At 38.4% G+C, this 19,900-nt stretch overlaps 1 long non-coding RNA gene across 3 annotated transcripts in view; it reads right to left on the reverse strand.

Annotated features, from left to right (window-relative positions):
- Nucleotides 1-1,777: 1,777 nt before the first annotated feature.
- LOC137618738 (uncharacterized) overlaps nucleotides 1,778-19,900 on the reverse strand; it is a 112,382-nt gene continuing 94,259 nt past the window's right edge. The window contains exons 3-4 of one of the 3 annotated variants that reach the window (XR_011039833.1): nucleotides 15,053-15,299; nucleotides 1,778-6,780 (exon numbers count right to left, since the gene is read on the reverse strand). This is a non-coding gene — a long non-coding RNA (uncharacterized lncRNA). Of the gene's footprint in view, nucleotides 6,781-7,205; nucleotides 7,537-15,052; nucleotides 15,300-19,900 lie in introns of those variants that run through there. The other 2 variants (XR_011039835.1, XR_011039834.1) reach the window with 2 other exon arrangements.

Raw genomic sequence — 19,900 nt, forward strand, 5'->3', positions numbered from 1 at the left:
CCTTTTAAATATAACAAATATTTGAATTAATTTGCATTTTTTTTAACCCTCTACCTTTATGACTTCAACAAAGCCGTTAAAATTCTTAAAAGAGTTTAACTAACTGCCGAACAGCGGGTAACTCCTCCCACCCGACAGGCATGGCTACTTTGAACTAGGACTCGTGGAGTGGTTGAGGCAGGGACTCAGCAGAGCGCAGACCTCCGCCGCAGCAGCTTACTTCTCGACCTTGACCTTAAGATGTATTAATTAGCGTGGATTTCCATTCGTTCAAATATGAACCAAGTTTGAAGTTTCTGTGACAACGATGTCCAAACTTATGGCTGATCATGTGAATTGGACATTTTGCTTGATTTTCTATCTTGATCTTCCAAAATTTAATCATTTCCAGCTTTTTACATAAGTTAAATCCTTGCAAGTTTCATTACTCTACCATTGAAATTGTGGGTAAGAAGCTGTTCACAAACAAACAAACACACAAACAGAGGGTAAAACATAACCTTGAAATTTCTTTGGCGAAGGTAATTAGTTGCTTACCTTAGTGAGCAGAAGGATACTAGGATACAGACTACCTGCCAGGACTTCTATCTTGGACACCCAAGGTCCACAGGAGCTGATTGGTTTGCAGTGGAGTGGGAATCGGCGGAAGATGAAGGAGTTGTAGTATCAGAGTGGGAGGGGCTTCAAGAGGATCTCCACTCCTTCGTGCTCTGTACAACTGAATCCTTTTCGAAGTGCACGAGAACCAACAATCAAAATTTTAAGGAGTTGGCAGAGGAACTGAAACCGAGCATTAGGGCCCAAACACTCTTCTTCTTTGATTGCATAAAAGAACCCAATGAAGTCAAAGAGCTTTTTTAGCTCGCAACTCAAACGTTTATTAACAGAAGAGTTCATTAGTAATTGGAGTGACATTCCTAACCTCATATCCATTATAATCAACCAGCCAAATCTTCTCTGGATTTTCCCCTGAAATTAAAAGCTAATTTTCATTTACATTTGCAACTACCAATCTGTCATGCTACCATTTGATACTTTTCCATCAGGGAATAGAAACAATTTCACATTTTTCCAAGACGATTATTCAAATCGCAATATTGTCCCTGGCACAATACATTGTTTGAACAATCCACACAATAATTACTAACAAATCCAGGAGAGGATATTACAAATATCTATTCTAAATGGATTCTTTGTTTAAATCTGGAATGGGCAATTATATTACAGTTGACAAAACGGATAAAGAGAAGTAAGTCTGGCCTCGCCACACTGCGTTTCCAGCTGCCATTATACATCAGATGAAGCACAGGCAAAACTAGAGAGACGAAAGTCTTGTAAATTGAAAGGAGAGGACATTAAAAAAATCTATTTTAAATGGACACTTTATCTAAATCTGAAATGGGCAATCATATCAGTTGAAAAAAAGAAGAAAAAGAAGCGTGTTCGGCCTCACCCCACTGCGGCTAGCTGCTGCTATTATACACCAGACAGAGAACAGGCGGCCTAGAGAGACGTAAGCCTTGTAAATTGAAAAAAAAAAAAAAAGAAAATTTTAAAGTTAAGGATAACGCTGAAATAAGTTGGCTCGAAAACAAAGCAATATGAACATCAGGGGCAGCTCATGGAGACAATGAAATCCAACTTCATTGAGATTCACTTACCTACAAAACTTCAGAAAACTTCATTAGAGTTTACTTACCTAAAAAAAAAAAACGACTTTGTAATTGAAAAGGTTAAACTATTAGTGGGTAATAAAATAAATAAATATTTTCATTCATAAGTTTCTTTGTCAATATACAACACTGCAAATAGAAAATAATTTATTAACAAACACAGAATCCGATTACAATCCTTATTCTAGTCCATATGACTTCAAATATATACATATTAACAAAGCTAATACTTATAATTGCAAGGGTGTAAAAGTTCCAAATCTGTATTTCTTTTTATTGTCAATTTTCATCACTGGAAGAATATTTAAGAGACGTATAGTATACAGAAGGTCTGCGGCTTACAAACATTCAGATTTAAACAATTCAACTGATATCGTTAATCATTATATTGTATCAAAAGTTCATATTAAAATACTGTAAAATATAAGGGATTTTGACGTAGTAAAAATCTATTTCTGGGCGAGGAACCTGTGTCGCCCCGTGAAATACTCCTCCAGCACCATTTCTAAGGCATAATTACTGCTGAATAAAACACAGAAAAAGAGATGCATGGAATTCCAGGAATAAACCTAGCTCACTCACTCTTTGAGTGTCGGTATAGAAAACCGTGGCGTGAATGAACCACGACCCTAGGTCCCTCTCCAATTAGACCTCTCCTTCATCAACATCCCCCGGAACAACGAGGTGCCGTCCTACACCCGTCTGTGCATGCTGAGGGTGAGCCCCTCCAACCCAACAGTAGGCAATGCACCTGGTTATGAACCTTAGCGGGTTAGCATTGTAACATGAAAAGACTTGGGTTTGCATTATCCTCATCATCATCATCTTCCATGCCTACTGACGCAAAGGGCCTTGGTTAGATTTCGCCAGGCGTCTCTATCTTTAGCTTTGGTTAGTTCACCAAACTTTCAACTGGGCTCCACAAGGCACTAGAAGAGTTGGAAGTGGAAGACTCAGGCCTACATGGCTGAGGACTATGAAGCGATGGTTTGTATAGTAAGGAAAAATACAAATTACTGTACTTTTTAAAAAATTTGAGATTTGTTCCTACACAAGTACAAACCATCGCTCTTTGATAGGAGACTCATCCTAAGGAAAAGAGGATGTCCCTTTAACCAAAAAAGGCTGGTTCACTTCCCCAGCATTTGTCAAAGTACCTGATCCTGTAAAGGAGTAGACGTAATGACTCCTGTGAACCTGCTAGAAATAGGAATGAATGGCAAGCGATTGTGACGCAGTTCCGGTAGGCCCTGCTGCTTCCTCCAGTCGCCTTGAATGACCGCGGAGGTAGCAGCAGTAGGGGATTCAGCATTATGAAGCTTCATCTGTGGTGAATAACGGGGGAGGGTGGGCTGTGGCACCCTAGCAGTACCAGCCTAATCGGTTGAGTCCGTTGCCAGGCTGGGAGGAACGTAGAGAGGAAAGGTCCCCTTTTCATTTGTTTGATGTCGGCTAACCCCCAACCCCAAAATTGGGGGAAGTGTCTTGGTATATGTGTGAACCTACCAACAACCTGAAGATAAAGATATCACAGGTGTTAGGTTAGGTCCCAACCAGAAGACAGCTTGACAGTTATGAAAGAACTCGTATCCATCTAGAGCAGGCATGGGCTACCTACGGCCCCAGTGTGGCCAGTCCCCCAAGACTCTAGGTTACTAAAATATATTAAACTATATCTATCTATACCAGTAATACTCATTATTATCATCAGGAAATAATCAAACAGTGTCAGTTTTAAGTAAACATTCATAGTAAGGCAAATAAAGCAAGGATGAATTGCAAAACTAAAAAATCAGTAAATATTGGGCAAGTAATATTTCTCGAATATGTGTATAACCATACAGCCCTCACTCACTTTGATAAAGTAAAAGGTGGCCCACACTTGGTGAACAGTGGCCTATGCCTATCTTAGATGATATGATGTCTGAATATATTGTCATTTATAAGAATTGGATTTACATATATTCTATCCATCCTCCCCTTGCCTTTAAAAAATGTTGCTCGATCGTGAATCAAACGTGAATGCTGCACCCGAAGGGCAAGGGAAGAAAGAAGAAGCCAGTTAATCTTACCTTTCGTTCTAGACTCACGTCAAGGCCTCGATCTTGCAGGAGAGCGTTTCCTAACCTTTTTGAAACGATTAACCCAAAAAGCAATCTCGCACTTATCAATTACCCCATTGAATATATATACCAAGTAATATAGTATTGGATGCTTTCTTTTCACGGACACATGATGAACTACATGGGTCACATAGCCTGCTATTGGTTGAATTCATTTAATGATCCTGGAAAAATAAAAATTTTCCATCATTAGGTATATGAAAATCAGCTTGATCAAGGTACTTAATCTTAGACAGAACATCTATTTACCAAAGAATATGGGGCAATTACCCCACCGGGGTAATTTACACCGAGGTTGGGAAAACTGTTGAAGGTGATGCTTCTTTCCCGTTAAGCGAACTAGGTTTACTACGCAATCCATTCAGCAACTACCATTTGACCAAAAGGAAAGGTGTCCAAGAATCTGTGGTTAATATCCTGAAAGTTGTCTGACATTTCCTGAAAGCTGGAGTGCCAAGACATTCTCTGGTACTCTAACCTGAAGCTCTGTTGGTGAGCGTGCCTTCCCTGCCACCAAGCAGTAACTACAGCTACCTCGTTTCGACTTAAAACAGCCGTATCCAGCTTCGCCACAAGCATAATCCTATTAAAGTACGAAGGTTTTTAAGCCAATGTTGCCATTGAATGGGACTGTATTTTTTAGGCTGCTGCCAAGTTTACTGCAAAAGAAAGATACGAACGACACTTTGTATGAATAGAAAAACTTAATAATAAATGGAGTCCTGAATATGGAGGAAATGGAAGCATTACAAAACCTTAATTATTCAACTCCAATATTAATTAAATGAAAATTTTCTTCAATTATGTATAACTGTGTTTACAGATCAATTGATTGTTAATGGCTGAAAGACTACAAATATTTAAAAATAATTTTGTAAACAAACTTAAGTCCGTTAAAAGGACTGCCAATATCCTAACCAGCATAGTCTCACTCTTGCATGAAACCTAACACTGATAGCAGGAGTGTAAGTCCCTGTACTTTGCACCAATGCACATTCACCTTAGGAGGGTCGGGTTTCGGCACAGCATTGTTCCTCTCAAGAAACCATGATGAGGAATCAGCCCATGTCTTGAGAGACTCATCCTAATCCGTCCTGAGTTTCAGTCGTCGTCTCTGAAACTCTACAACTGGCGAAGGAGATACAGCAATAGCGATACATCTTCCACACTCACCGCATCTCTCTCCTGTTAGAGAGAGGCAGATCATTCAGGAAGACGGAGGGTCTTCCAACATGATCAGCAGCGCGTGTGTTAAGATCCTACGAGAGTTGTGAGAACCAATATTTATTCCCACTATAAAACACTTCTTGACACAAGACAAAGCATTGTAAAACGTTTGAAAAAAACCCATACCAATTACCCAGACACCTTACAGTGTTGCGTGTGCTGATGTTCTATCCCGCTATGGTACACCTATCGGTACTCAATGAAGAAGGTAGGTTCGTGTTACTGCACTATCTCCAGCAGGAAGTGAAATGTCCACCAGACTTCCCCAACTTCTTAAATAATGTTCTGCTAGTTTATCTTCAGAAGTTATAGGCAAGACGAGTCGGGGGACACGAGAAAACTCGATGTTCGCCTTCTCCAGAGTCATGCAGGTCAATGACGATGCTCTCCGGGTGAAAGAGATCACAACAGTACAACCAGGTGATACTAAATGTCCTTAGTGCCTTCCAGGATCGAAAGACAAGGAACTCTTCTTCCGACGCAGCTCCAGCGACGTCCAAAGAAAACTAATTCCCTCAGGATCCCATTGTTGCCATCATGGTACAGCTACCAAACAATGGAAAGAACAGCAACAGACATGCCACCCGACAAGAACAAGGAAGCTGGATAACAGAAAGTAGCAAACAAAACAGTCACACAATTACAGTTATTAGGAAATACTGTATAGCCTTGGTTTCCTCCCTTGATAACCCTCAAACATGACTGTCTGAAAGAACATTTATTCATTATAACAGCCACAACATTTAAACATTGAGAAATACGTCTGTGTACCATCAGACGGCAGAAATCAAATACTGTTCCAACTACTGTTACTTCCACGTTAAAAGCTCAGACAGTTGTTCCAGCTTCGCTGAGGTCATAACCCTATCAAAGGTCGAATGTCTGTATTAGGTTCAAGAACAAATGTTTAATTTGCTGTCTATACATGTTTGCATACAACAACTCTTTGTCAATGACATATGTCCTTTAAGTACTTACAGAGCACTTGTTAAGCTTACTCCTTGGAGCTGTGAGTTGGTTAATGTATAAAGTTAAAAAGGGTCAAGAGTTAATCTGATGGATTTCTCAAGAAACAAAAATGTTTTTGTTAAAGGATTTCTTTTTGTTCCTGTTCAGGAATAAATGGATGAAGTATGACATAAAATATATATAACTAAAGTCAAGAGTAACTGCATAGAAATAGGCAAACAGATAACAATGATGCCAACCTACATAAGTATCGAACGATGTGCCGTTATTTACGGGGCGGAAAAAAATACAATTACTTTACAGTGAAATATCTACAATTATTATAATACAGTATGCCTCGTCAGAAGAAGTCTGTGGCACATTTTCTCGCCTCCTCTGCTAGGAACACCGGGTCTCTTCGGCAAGTCCAGGAGGTTGTCCGTCAAACTAGCAGGCGCCTCTCTGTCGCCAGCAACGGGAAGACCTTTCCACTCCTTCCTGGCCTCTCGTCTCTTGGGCGTGATCGACAACAAACTGACGGCGTAGGAAGTGAGGGCGTAGTTGGGCGTCACGGCCCGCGGGATACTCGAGCCCCTTCTCATCAGAGGCGAGGGCGTGTAGGACTGCCGTAAGGCTTTGTCCGTGCCGTACCTGATCCCAGCTTAGAGCTCAGCAGTCTCTGCACGGCAGGAGACATGGAGGTCACTCTTTCCGAGGACGAGGGGTGGCCAAGCTTGCTCAGCGGCGCAACGCTCACAGCTTTGGACTTCTTGTTGCGGTGCCGTAGGCTGACCTGCTCAAGTCGGTCTCTGAAATCGGAGGGAGACAATTAGCGCCTCAGTTTTGTTCATACTTTCAAGGGAATCTTTTTCTTTACTAAGTCAAGAGTCTTTTGAGGTCCCCTCACTCATATCACTCATTTACAAGTCAAGCTGTAAGCCTTCTTGGATTATTATTATTAATCATTATTATCATTATTATTATTATTATCATTATTATTATTATTATCATTATTATTATTATTATTATTATCATTATTATTATTATCAATATTATTATCATTATTATTATTATTATTATTATTATTATCAAATGAATGAAAATTTACCGTTTCACAAATTTATTCAGATAAAATATATATATCAAATCTTATCTATAAAAAATAAGTTAGAAATTCAAAACATATGAAAAATACATATTTAAATTCTATATATTAAGCCTGTTTTGTGAAAACATTAAAATCTGAAAAACATAAAATGTCAGACTGTTTGCTGCCAAAACATATCTGTATTTTCACCATCATCTACGCCTAGACGCAAAGGACCTTGGTTAGATTTGGCCAGTCGTCTCTATCTTGAGCTTTTAATTCAATACTTCTCCAAACACTGTCTCCAATTTCACGCTTCATAGTCCTCAGCCACTGTAGGCCTGGGTCTTCCAGCTCTTCTAGTGCCTTGTGGAGCCCAGCTGAACGTTTTGTAAACTAATCTCTCTTGAGGAGTGCGAAGAGCAAGCCATAACCATCTCCATCTGCCCCTCACCATGATCTCATCCACATATGGTACCTGAGTAATCTCTCTTATAATTTCATTTCTATTAAGTAATGAAAAAATAAAATACCATTTTAAAAGTAATAAGTAACTTTCCTAAGTACAGAAGGTTCTTAACATACAAGTTCAATAGGTTATAAAAAATGTTTGTAAGTTAAATTTTGTTAAATGTTAGCCTAGGGTAGGCATAACCTTCAAAAGTCAACAAATACGAATTAAAATGATAAGTTTATTGCAAATCTTGTTTTGCTTACTATATTAAATGATATAATATTGTTTTATGACAGTATTTCTTTATCTTATCTTTGTTATTTTCAGTTGGATTTGCGTCTGTATCTACGAATGATTGTAAGATGAGGATCTTTTGTACTTGGGAAAAATAGAAATTACTTTTAAAACGTCTTTTATTTTCCTGACTTCGACAAAGCTGTAACAGCTGTTAAGCATTTTACAGTAGTAATCATGGTTGTTGTTGTTGTTGTTGTTGTTGTTGTTGTTGTTGTTGTTGTTGTTGTTGTTGTTGTCGTTGTTGTTACTAGGTAAGCTACAACCCAAAATGGAAAAGCAAGATTCTATAAGCCCAAGGGCTCCACCAGGGAAAAATAGCCCACTGTGGAAAGGAAATAATCTACAAGAGAATTGATAAGCAAATAAATGAAATATCTTAAGATCAGTAACAGCATTAAAACAGATCCTTCATATGTAAACTATATAAAAGAGTTATGTCAGCCTGTTCAACCTAAAAACCTTCGCTGCAAGTTTGAACTTTTGAAGTTCCAACGATTCAACTACTGTACCCGATTAGGAAGATCATTCTACAACTTGGTCACAGCTGGAATAAAACATCTAGAATACTGTGTAGTACAGGAAAAATCGAAATTACTTTTAAAACTTCTTTTATATGGCTGCTAATGTCTCAGCAAGTGAACCTACAGCCTCCCCAAAACACCCCACCCTTAGCTTACATGGACGGTGCGGTTGCAGACACTACAAGAAACTATTGATCTTTGAGCGGGACTCGAACCCCAGTGAGGTTTTGCAGAATGGCAGCCGTGGCTTATGAGCACCTATAAGGAGGTTCCCTTTTTCTATGCACGCAGAGAGCCTGGTCCGTTGTTATGCAAAGGCTGCCACATCTTTTGTTCTTCATTAGGAACTATTATTACTATTACTATTATTACTTGCTAAGCTACAACCCTAGTTGGAAAAGCAAGATGCCATAAGCCCAAGGGCTCCAACAGGGAAAATCGCCCAGTGAGGAAAGAAATAAGGAAAATGAAATATTTTAAGAACAGAAACAATATTAAAATAAATATTTCCTATATAAACTATAAAAACTTGAACAAAACCAGAGGAAGAGAAATTAGGTAGAATAGTGTGCCCAAGTGCATCCTCACGCAAGAGAACTCCAACCCAAGACAGTGGAAGATCATGGTGCAGAGACTATGGCACTGCCCAAGACTAGAGAACAAGGGTTTGATTTTGTAGTGTCCTTCTCCTACAAGAGCTGCTTACCATAACTGAAGAGTCTCTTCTACCCTTACCAAGAGGAAAGTAGCCACTGGACGATTACAGTGCAGTAGTTAACCCATTGGGTGAAGAAGAATTGCTTGGTAATCTCAATATTGTCAGGTGAATGAGGACAGGAGAATCTGTAAAGAATAGGCCAGACTATTCGGTGTATATGTAGGATAAGGAAAAGTGAACGGTAATTAGAGAGGAGGATCCAATGCAGTACTGTCTGGCCAGTCAAATGACCACATAACTCTCTGGCGGTAGTAACTCAACGGGTGGCTGATGCCCTGGCCAACCTACTTCATCCAAGATGTCTTTGATGTCTTCCAAAAATTCTGCAGTTTTCTCCCCCATTTTGCAATTGATTTGTCAGGCTTTAAAGGCCAAATATGAAGAACCTCAGCTTCTAATTAATTAGGATTCCCCCACAATTGTGTGTCTACAAGAAAGCAAGCTTGATGTTAACACTCCTTGTCCTGGACAGTATGTTAGTTATAAAACACCATATAATCAACAAGCAGGGAACAAGCAGGGAGCCATGGCGGAAGTCTCATGTACGTTTGTCGGGATGTTCCCCAAAAAACCTTTATCTATCCGTACACCTCTGTAGCCAGTGGCTTTACAGATTGATATAGGGAGAAAATATACAATTTACTCTCTGTACTTACCTCCAAATGATAACATCGTATGATAATTTAGTAGAGGTCATTCAACAACTCCCTCAACCTTTTCTTTTACTAGGAGATTTTAGTGGTGGACATCCTTTGTGGGGTGATGTTTTAGCAATCAGCAGGGACAATATTATATCATCAATTGTGGAAAACAAAGATGTCAGACTCCTTAATACAGGAGAGCCCATGCACTTCCATGTTCAGACAGGTACCTTGTCATGCATTGACCTTTCAATTGCAAGCTCTAACTGCCTTCTTGAATTTGATTAGAGGAGATTAGATGATTAGCAGACTAGGATCATGCACCAATCACTATTAACACCAACAATGGTCCACCTTTACAAAGATCCCCACGATGGAATCTTGACAAAGCGGACTGGGTTAAACTTCGCGAGCTATAAGTGAAATCAAGGGGAGTGCAGAACAGTTTGAAAGTATTGATGATCCCATAGACCTACTGAGTGGAACTCTCCATACAGCAGGAATCAATTCGATTCCCAAAAACACAAGATTATTCAAAGGACGACCAGTCCCTTGGTGGTCTTCAGAACTAATTGTCCTGCACAGAGCCAAGAAGGTCTTTAACTCACTTACACAGACACCATACAGAGAACAATTTAATTATATATAAGAAATATAAAGCATTGTTCCGTACCATGAAAAAAAAGCTAGGTGCCAATCTTGAGTATCTTTTGTTTCCTCCATTAACAGTAGAACACCACCATCTTCTGTGTGGAGGAAAGTAAAAAAGATAGCAGGCAAATTCATCCCCAACCCACCTTCAGTGTTGAAAGTAAATGATCAGTATGTGACTGGAGCAGCTGAGGTTAGCAATGCCCTGGCTGATCATTTCTCAAATGTATCATGCAAGTGTGTAGCAGCTCCTAGTCACCTGTTTAGGAGCATTGACGAAAAGAAAATTTTAAATTTTGCAACAGGAAGTGAAAACTCAAACAGTTCTTTAACTGGAAAAGAATTTGATTCCGCACTTGCTATGTGTAATGATACAGCCCCTGGACCCGATGGAATTCCATATGCAATGATTAAACATGTACCTGTTAATACCAAGTTATTTATTTTTTGCATTATTAACAGAATATGGCTTAATCATAGTTATCCAAGTGTTTGGGAACCAGTTAATATTTTGGCTTTTTTAAAACCTGGTAAGGATAACTTTTCAGCAGCAAACTATCGACCAATTGAATTGACATCTTGTTTATGTAAAATCATGGAGAAGATGGTCAATGCAAGACGGATGTGGTACCTTGAAAAGAACTTTATCCAGTGTGGATTTAGAAAAAATGCACTCAACGACTAATGTGTTGATACGACTTGAATTCTCTGTTTGTGAAGCCTTTGCTTCCAATCTGCACCATGTAAGTTTTATTTTACCTTGAAAAGGGATATGATACTGCATGGAGATATGGTATACTTAAAACCATTCACAATTTAGGATTATGAGGATAGCTACCATTGTTCATTCAATCATTTATTTCACTTAGATATTTTCAAGTGAGTGCAGGGGTAGCTCTATCCGAGAGGAAATGTCAGGAAGAAGGAGTTCCCCAGGGTAGTGTGCTAAGTGTAACCCTGTTTGCGTCAGCCATTAATGGGATATCCTCCATCACTCCCAAAGTTATTCTCTCAACATTATTTGTGGATGATCTCTCAATATCATTTGCTGGAGCTAGACTGGCAACGGTTGAGAGAAAATTACAACCTTCAATTGACAAAATTATCCAGTGGGCTGATATGGATGGATTTAAGTTTTTAACAAGAAAAACTGTTGTTGTCCATTTCTGTTGTATTTGTGGAGTACATCCAGATCCGGATCTGTACTGTACATTAAAGGTCAATGGATCCCATGTGTAAGTGAAGCTAGATTTCTAGGGTTGATGTTTCACTGTAGGCTTACATGTGTTCCCCACTTTAAAGTCTTAAATGTAAAATGTCTTGTGGCTCTGGATCTTTAAAAAAAAAATTTCCCATACATCATGGGGAACAGACCGCAAAACGTTTAGAATTATACAAGGCTTTAGATTTTTTCAAAAATTAGTTATGGTTGTGAAATATACTCCTCAGCCACCCCAATCCGATTAAAATATTCCGATTCAATACACCATGCTGGTATCAGATTGTCCACAGGAGCCTTTAGAACTTTGCCTATTCCAAGCCCCTTTGTTGATGCTGGAAAATTACCTTTAGACCTTCACCGGAAGTCTTCTATTGTTCGGTATTGGTTTAGGTTACAAAGACCTAATTCTTTAGCCTGCCAGACTGCAAACCTTGTAAGGCATTGTAGATATTTTGAGTTGCACCCAAAATCTCCTCGACTTTATGGTTACTGGGTGAAAAAATTAGTAGATAGTCTCGATATAGGTAGAAATAAAGTGCTCCCATGTAGGATATCACCAACCTCTCCATGGAAATTACTGGAGATATATTTTTGTAAATATTTTATTGGTATAAAAAAGACCATAACTGACTTAGAAGCCAGGGTACTCTTTATGGAACATGTTGAAGAACAGGGAATTGACTTTTATATATACTGTACTGATGGCTAGAAATCTGATGCTGGCATCGGATTTGGAGTATGTAGTAGTGCTTTTAAGTGTAGAGGTGCACTTCCTCTGGTATCCTCTATACTTATTGCAAACTATATGGCATACTAACTGCTTCCGAGAAAATACTGTTAAAGTCGAGGGCAGTTTTACCATTTTTAAAGATACTAGAAGTATCCTACAAGCCTTAGAAGTTATCAAATCTAGTAACCCTTTAGTTTTAAAGATTTTAGAATAGCTTTTTATTATTGGACTGAGGGGTATATCAGTTCGATTTTGTTGGGTTGCGGCTCACATAGGTGTGTCTGGAAATGAAATGGCAGATTTACTGGTAAAGAACGCAGCAGTTGAGTTGCTACCAAAAGGGTATCCCATTCCCAGTAATTATTTTCTACCTAGCATTAAGAATTGGGTTTATAATAATTGGCAACAACATTGGGATAATATAGTTGAAAATAAGGAGTGAAATAACCAGTGTTATATCCCCTTGAAGATATAACATGATGCCCCGAAAATTGGGGACTGCTCTTTGTCGTCTTCGCATTGGTCACACTCGGTTGACACACGAGTGTCAGCAAAATGGCCAACACCAACCAAATTGCAACAACTGTTTGGTATCCTTAACAGTGAGGCATTTGTTGACCTGATGCCCTAATCATAGCAACATTTATAGCCGCATTTTTAGATTTATTTCAGAAGTTGGCCTTCTGAAAGCTATTTAACTTTTATAATGATCAGAGAACAGTACGGCATATGCACAATCAAGTTACAGATCTTCTTGTGGCTCTGTGATGGACAGTTAGTTCTAATGACCCCGAAGGGACTGGTTGCCTTTTAAATAAACATGTGGTTTTGGGAATTGAATTGACTCCTCATGTATGTAATTCCCTTCATTAAGTCTATGGCATCATCAACACTTTCAAACTGTTCTGCATTCCCTTCAATTTCATTTAGCTCCTGAAATCTATTCCAATCCGCCTTGTCAAGGTTCCATCATGGTGACCTCTGTAATGGTGGATTATTGTTTGTATTTATAATGATTGGAGCATGGTCACTGGTATGACAATCATCTAACGTTCTCCATTCAAAATCAAGAAGGCAGATGGAGCCTGCAACTGAAAGGTCAATGCATAAGAGGGGACCTATCTGAACATGAAAGTGTGTGGACTCTCCTCTATTAAGGAGTTCCTCATCTTCATTGATGATATAATATTGCCCTCGTGGTGTAGTAGTTTGCGGACTGCGCCCAGACATACCTTCACTACACAAAGCAAATACGGTGGAATGTCCAGAGAGCTGGGTGAAAGGTAAACAGTTAAGAAGAAATGGGTACTGGGCACCGCCCGTTGATTTTGTACTGGGAAAGGGAACCCAGCTAGAACCTCAGAATTGCCTACATCATTCTAGAGTTATATCATCTCTCTTATTATTGATACGTCGTACCAAGTGCTAAATAAACCAAGCAATATTCTTTCCGGGTAAGATTTTTCTTCATTTGAAGTTAATTGAACATTACAAACATTAGGGGAGGAAAAATTGACATTAAAAGCAATAATGAAAGGCTGGAACATGAACACCATCTGGGAGGATATGTATTGAAAAAGATTAAGAAAAAAAAATTATTACTAAAATGAAAATTAATTAGGATGACAAAAATACTTGAATGTGAAACTACCATTTCAATATCAAAATTTATATTGTAAGGGAAAAAAAAACTAGTGTCCCTCTTCACTTCAAGTCCTACACTAACTAGACTAAAAATATTAAAGATTTGAGAAAACAAGAAATGTTCACAAGTTGAACAACCCCATAAAAATAGTAAGTCCCCAAGAACCGGTTATTCAGTAAGGCCCCAAATTAAGATCAAAGATACAAAAATAGTATAATCCTTTTTTTTTAAATAAAATACTATCCATCCAGGTTTATGATGTAAACCTTTATATCCAATCATATCAAGACAGAGCCTTTACAGTCAGGGTACATAAAAAAGCTTCAGGCTAAGGAGAACCCTGCAACATTGCGGTTCACTATCTACACGGTAAGTCAGCAGGGTCTGGACATAAATCTCTGACTACCTACTGATAAAGTATACCCAAACACAGGGCTTATTTAGTTAAATTGTCCATTGTATATACACACATATACCAAGGCACTTCCCCCAATTTTGGGGGGTAGCCGACATCAACAAATGAAACAAAACAAAAAGGGGACCTCTACTCTCTACGTTCCTCCCAGCCTGACAAGGGACTCAACCAAGTTTGGCTGGTACTGCTAGGGTGCCACAGCCCACCCTACCCCATTATCCACCACAGATGAAGCTTCATAATGCTGAATCCCCTACTGCTGCTACCTCCGCGCTCATCTAAGGCACCGGAGGAAGCAGCAGGGCCTACTGGAACTGTGTCACAATCGCTTGCCATTCATTCCTATTTCTAGCACGCTCTCTTGCCTCTCTCACATCTATCCTCCTATCACCCAGAGCTTCCTTCACTCCATCCATCCACCCAAACCTTGGCCTTCCTCTTGTACTTCTCCCATCAACCCTTGCATCCAATGTACCATCACCAATACCTTATCAAAAGGGGTCATTTCAGGTCCCGTAGCTCTAATCTCCAAAAAAGTTGTCCTTAATACTATAGGTTGACAGCCATTAGTCAAATGGCTTAATGTGATGAATATGGTTTCTTCATACACTTAATAACAATATGAGAATTAACCACTGCATTTACTTATGAGCTGCCCATGTTACACACTACAGTATTTACAGTCTTTATAAACCAATACCTGATAAGAGGCAGAAAGCGTGACGGGAACTCAACTGTCAGTGATAAGACTGATCACACAATAGACTTCATATCATACGTAACCCACAACTGCAGTCTAAAAGACGAGTCAGTCATCTGGTTACGTCGGCAGATGAAACTAAGGGCCTTGACAGTGGGTCCTGCCATTGGCAGGATTCTTAGTATTTCGAAATCTGAAAGACTGAGCTCTAAAAGCTGATCCTTGCTGGGTGCAGGGTGCCATTACTCTGTAAAAACAAAGTAAGGGGGTCATGAAACAAGGCATAAAGAGCTCACAATATTTACAGAATATAAAAACAAATAAAAAATAGACTATAGTATAATTTGTATTTTCCCTAACTACACATTTTTTTTACAGTGTTTGCTAAAACGTCGCCCCATAAAGGAGCCTACCATTCAAATCTCCGAGTAAAAGAAAAGGTTGAGGGAGCTGTTGAATCACCTCTATTAAATTATCATACAAAATGTTATCATTCTATGCAAGTGAATAGAGCAAATTGTATATTTTCTCCCTATATTCATTTGAACAACTGCTGCCGGCAGAGATGTACGAAGACAAATGTATTTGGAGAACATCTTGACGAACATACGTAAGACTTCCGCCATGGCTCACTGCTCGTTGATCACATGGTGTCCTGTAGCTAACATACTCTCGAGGACAAGCAGTATTAGTATCGAGCTTGAACTCCTGTAGACATAGAATTATAAGGGATTGCTTGTGAATGAGGAGCTTAAGTTCTTCACATTTGGCCCTTAAACCCTGACAATTCCATTGCAAAATGGAAGAAAAAACTGTGGTTTATTTTTTGGAAGACACCTTGGATGAAGTCTTCCCATTAGCAATTTCATTGGATGAAGTCTTCCCATTAACAATTTCTGATCTAACACTGTTTCCCAGAGGTTTCCCATAGTTTATTTTTTGGAAGACACCTTGGATGAAGTCTTCCCATAAGCAATTTCTGATCCAACACTGTTTCCCAGATGTTTCTTTCGAGAGGGTCTTGATATATTGGGTTTGACATTTGCCTTTTTCTTTAGATCCTTTTCATCCAATTGTTGATCGGTGTCAATGACCTTAGATGTCAGGATGCCAGAAAACTTTCAATCAATCAATCTAACTGTTGAGTGGGATGATGGACCTCAACTTGAATTTCTGATTTAAGTTGTCTTCCATTTGATCAGGAACATCAACAGACAAAAACATCAAATTTATTCGATGTCATAACTTTAATGTTTCTTGTGGAAGGGGGCGAGAGAGATGGAGGTCTCTCCCTCTTTTGCGATTAATAGCTGGTGAGCTAACCAAGTTTTTACTTTACTTTACTTGCTTTAAGGGCTGCTTATCTGGTCCTGTACAGCAGGGGAACCCTAATTTCTACCAGACCCCCATAGTCATTTTATGATGTTCATTCAGGAGCATTTAACATCTCACAATGGGCATTGTTCGCTTACTGTTAGATCATCACTGTTAATACACTAGCCAAATAAGAAAGTCTTCAGTTTCCTCTTGAAAGCCTTAATATCTCCAATTATTCGGATGTCTCGCGGGAGCCTATTGTATGGTCACGGGGCCACATATTAAAAGGCTCTATAGCCTACAGCAGGCATTTATCTAGGTTCTACTAGTTTGAAACCATCTGTAACTATTCTCGTATCAGGACGATTTGTTGGCTACACAATATGTAGCAATTCTCTTAGATATTTTGGATGACCGGTTCTGATAACTTGGTGAGGTTATGGTGCATATTCTAAATTTAATTCTCATTTTAATAGGCAGCTAATGTAGATCAATTAGTATAAGGGTGATCTTTTCTCTAGGTGGAAAACCTTTTTTCAGTCTTGCTCCTCTGTATATTATGTTTTGTAATTTTTTACGTTGCACTTTTGGTAGATTGTAGTCGATGGAGTTACAGTAGTCAATTCTAGCAATCACACAGTTTATCACGTTTCTTTACGGAACATTCACCCAGGTACTTTTTTATGAAAGCAATATCTCTTTGATGATAACCAGCAGTTTTTACTACATTATTTATTTGGGTATTGAGAGACAAGATGCAGTCAAGGAATACACCTAGATCACGAACTTTATTAGATATCGGCAATGAGTCATTATCTCCCACACTTCTCAGTGTTTCTCTTTCCCACCATCATTAACTCAGTTTTGTTCTCATTTCATTTTAGTTGTTTAATTGTCATCCATTATCTAACACCTTCAAGGATTCAGTTTAGAGTTTCATTAAATAATCTATGGAGAAGTAAAATTGTGTCATCTGCAAATAGTTTGAACTTCACACCTTTGTAGTACAGTACAGTATTTTCAATAGACCGATAGCATAGATGCAGAATAAGATTGGGCTAAGTAGACTCCCCTGGGGTACATCTCTGTTTAAAGGTTCATATGATGAATAAGAGTTTCCAATTTGCATCCAGTCATTTCTACCAACCAAGTAATCTTTTAGGTATTTGAAAGCTTGATCTTCAAAGCCAATGAACCGTAGATCATTTAGTAGCAGTTCATGCACAACTGTATCAAAAGCAGCACTAAAATAGAGTAATATTAAAATACCACATTTACTTTCATCCATCATTTCCAACACATCATTTACAAGGGAGCAGATGGCTGTCTCCATAGAGTATAGTTTTCTGTAAGCAGATTGGTTGTCTGGAAAAAATCCTCTATTAAATCTAAGTGACTGACTATTTGTTCAAGAATTACGTATTCTAGCACTTTTGAAACAAATAGATTCGAAATAGGTCTGTAGGGCTTAATTCCTGGTAATCTCATTAATTTTATCTGCGTATCTGTGTATATCATTAATCTGATGTTGAATATTTACCAATGACCTGGTTATATTTTTAATTTTCTTTTTAAAGAATACTAAAAGATTATTTACTAGTTCCTGGTCACTGTATCCATCAGGTAGCTTTTTCTTAATTACATTTCCCATGATACCACTTAGGAGACGATATAACTTATTTACGTCTGTTGCTGCTTCGCGGATCTTTCTCTTATAGCAATCACTGTTTTACCTTCTTAGTAGGCAGTTGCACTGATACATAGCAGTTTTGTACTCTATCCATGTAATTTCAGTTTTTAACCGATTCCACTTTCTTTCTTTACATCTTTTTTCTCTCTTTTTCACTAAAGTCTCTCCATCAAAACAAGGAGATTGGTCTTTAAGAGTTATAGTAGGCACATGGTAGCATATTCACTTTTACTCACTTTATCATAAGTGGTCATAAGACAGTTAGCACACTTAGCTCCTAACAGACGTTGGTCATCATGATCACAGGGAATGTCGATAGCATCGTTTATTTTCTTTGCAACTTCTTCAATAAATACAGTAGGAGAAATATTTGATTTATGTCTAAAGTTTATTTTCTTTACTACTGTATGTTTCTGTAAAGATGGACTAAATGTAATAAGTTTGTGCACTGGGCAGATAATACATTTCTCTCCAACATTCATATCAGATACAATGTTATTCTTTCCATCACTCAAAACTAGGTCCAACGTATGCCCAGTTAAAGTAGTTGTACCGTCGATATTATTCACTAATCGATATGATTCTAATAACTCACTAAATACCAGACCGTCAAGATTCGATGCGTCATCCATCCAAAGATGAAAGTCTCCACAAATAACCAATTCATTTTCCTCCATGATAATCATCTTAATGAGTTCACTGAATTCTTCAAAGATACTAGTATTTGTTCTCAGAGGTTTGTAGACTGTTACAAAGGATATTTTTCTCCTTTTTTTGCGAAAAGTTTATCTCTATATATTCAAAGACTGTTACACTAGTTCTTTTTAACATTTTGATATTTGAGTAACCTTTATGAATAAAGAGTCCAACACCCCACCCCACCCAAGACCTACCCTCTCTCGGAATGTGAAAGTAGCTGTGTGTGTGTGTGTGGGGGGGGGGATGTCATTTCAGTGATCTTAGCCTTGTCAAAGTTATTTAACCATGTTTTAGACAATGCTGGTATGTTAAAGTATTTCCCGTTTATCCATTCTCAAATTTGGATAGTTTCATTGAAGTAGCCACAGTTTATGACATCCATAGTATCCAAGATCAGTATTTTCTACTAGTCTTTTCAATTCCAACTCAAAAGCTTTGCAATCTCTTGAATTTACTGTATGGTCATTTGGTTTGTTTGAGTTCGTGCATTACACTTTGGGATCTGCGAGTTACATTCCTTGGTGGAATGTTTTCCTGAACATTTCCCGCAGATTTTATCATCAGTTTTAAACTTGTAATCTTTTTCAAGATGTCCATACCTCCGACAGTGGTGGCAGGTGATCGCGTGCCATCTATCAGAAATGTCATAAGTACCCCATTGCAACATAACTTTGTGCTGATTATTGTGAATAGCCTTTAGAACTTCAGGATCACCTGTAGCATTTTTCTTCAGTACAGTGAACCCTCGCTACTTCGCGGTTCGACCATCGCGGATTCACCACTTCGCGGATTTTTTTCATAACCCATATATATACACATATCGCAGATTTTTCGGAAATTTCGAAAATACCGCGATATCTGAAGACCCCAAATATGATATTTCGTTACCTGTAATTCCATTAATACTGTAATTAGTAATATCTGCTCTTACTGATTGTTCATTGCATTACATATGACATATAATTAAGCACAGAAAGAAATAAAACACGAAAAGAGAATGTGATCATACAATAATTCAGTACTGTATACAGTACGTAGTAAAATTAAATCGAACATGAAACGCAAATCAGATGCAGTCATACCATATTAGAATGGTGTAAGGCTGCTGTTGGCTACTACTGTACTACAAATGTAATGGATGT

This window comes from Palaemon carinicauda, chromosome 25, assembly GCF_036898095.1.
Source record: "Palaemon carinicauda isolate YSFRI2023 chromosome 25, ASM3689809v2, whole genome shotgun sequence".
Lineage (NCBI taxonomy): Eukaryota > Metazoa > Arthropoda > Malacostraca > Decapoda > Palaemonidae > Palaemon > Palaemon carinicauda.